Here is a 1896-nt window from a genome sequence, read left to right as displayed (position 1 = left end):
GGGGTTTAGTTTAGTTTTAGTAGAGGTTTTACGGCGCTCGCAACTGCATAAGGTCAATAGAGCGCCAGAAGATTAGAGGTGTCACCAGAGAGTAACAAACATAAAAAAGAAGAAGGGGAGATAAAGACGATAGATGTTTGATAGGAACGAAGGAGCAAACCACACCAGAGCACCCGCCAACCACTCATAAAGACGGGGGTTGAATTTGGAGATTCCGGCCTCTAGAATAACCACTCGATATTGAAAGGTGTGTTTAACCCATGCAAGTATAAAATTACGTAAGGCTAGATGTACGTAAAACTTCCTGTCTCTGAAGCTCAAAAATGCTTTCGGCTGCAATACCGAAAATCGAATCTGATTTTTGGGCATTGCTGAAACAAAGAGAAAGTACTAAAATGTGAAAGAGAAATTATCAAAGGCAAAATAGAACATGTTTTATTTTTAAAATGCGCCCGTGGGTTGTCCGAGAAAGGCAACATGAAGTCGCCCTTTTAATACGACATTTTCGCATGTGCTTGTTTTTCAGACCCGCTGTACCAATTCTGTTCCCAGTGTCCAGGGTGGGTTGCAGTAACTAATAACCTTTCGACGAAATCTTTTTTTTCTTTCTCATTTTCTCCCTTTGTTGAGCTCTGCTCCCTGTGAGCCTTAGGACCCGTACACCTGAGCTCAGTATAAACCACTATTGCTTAGTATAAGCCATATTTTAAAATGTAAAGGTTTAACGACTTTTTCAACAAAGTTATATTATTTAACAGGCGGGACCTCCGAATTTAGCGTCGATCTCCGATAAGACTGTGTGAGATAAGTTGATCTTAAGCGGTCTATGGCCGAATACTTATTCACAGTTGGGTGAAAAGGGGAAAATTCTTATGAACTGCCTTTCTCAAGGACACAGGGCTGAGCCTTGAACCTCCAAATTCGCAACCTCACAATTGGTCGCTTTCAAGCATAAGGGGGCTCTCCCGAAAAATGCTGTTTTTAGAAAATCGTAGGTAAAGTTTTTGCCCCTTGTTCAGTTTCTTTAAAAGACAAGTAGCGTTTTCTTTATAACCAAACAAATATACACAACAATGAAACCAAACTTCTCCTATAGGTAGGGCCATGCTCACTGTTGGTGTAGGTCAAGATTTCTGGAAACCCCCGAAATCTGGGTTAGCCCGTTTGTCCTTTTAAAAGCGACCAATTACGTGTTCGGTTGCCTAACCGCACTATGGTTTGGTCACTTTTGTCTGTCTGTGGTTAAAGCTGATTAAACAAATCGCTCTGTTCAATCTTCTCAAGTGTTTACATGCGAGTCTAAAAGTTGGAGTACCAACAGAATCTAAAAACCCATCTTGACAATAACTCTCATTCACGTTCAAGTAAATCATATTAATTATATTTATTTATCAACGTGTAAAAAGGTACGTTGCCGCTTTGAAGGCGCTCAAAGAGACAATAAGGGGTTCACAGCTATGTCACCGTACTACATAAACTCGTTCCTTCACCTTTGTAGTTTATCAACGCTGGTTCGCACTTTTTATTGTGTTTTATCACGTCCTGTCACGGCGCCCAACTTTTTCATTTAGGCGAGGCCAAACAGAACACCACGCGCTCAGTGGTGACGTCAGCATACCCGAAGAATTCACTAATTGCACATTAAAAAACGCTAAGAACGCTTGTCATTTTTGTCTATTGACCTCTCTGTTTCTTACTAATAAAGGATAAGTCTGCTGTACATATACATTTATCATTTCATTAATAACATGTACCATTCAAGCTGCCTCTAATTACTGTTGGACATTTATTGTCATAACGGCTCGAATCTTTACTTCCTATTGTTCTTTTCGTCGCTTACTTTCCAGTGTTGTCTAGCTATAACAAAGCTTGCCCAGTTTGATATATAATATATAT

This window comes from Aplysia californica, unplaced genomic scaffold (genome assembly GCF_000002075.1).
Source record: "Aplysia californica isolate F4 #8 unplaced genomic scaffold, AplCal3.0 scaffold00298, whole genome shotgun sequence".
NCBI lineage: Eukaryota > Metazoa > Mollusca > Gastropoda > Aplysiida > Aplysiidae > Aplysia > Aplysia californica.
The sequence above is the reverse complement of the archived record's forward strand: the minus strand, read 5'-3'. Positions refer to the sequence as shown.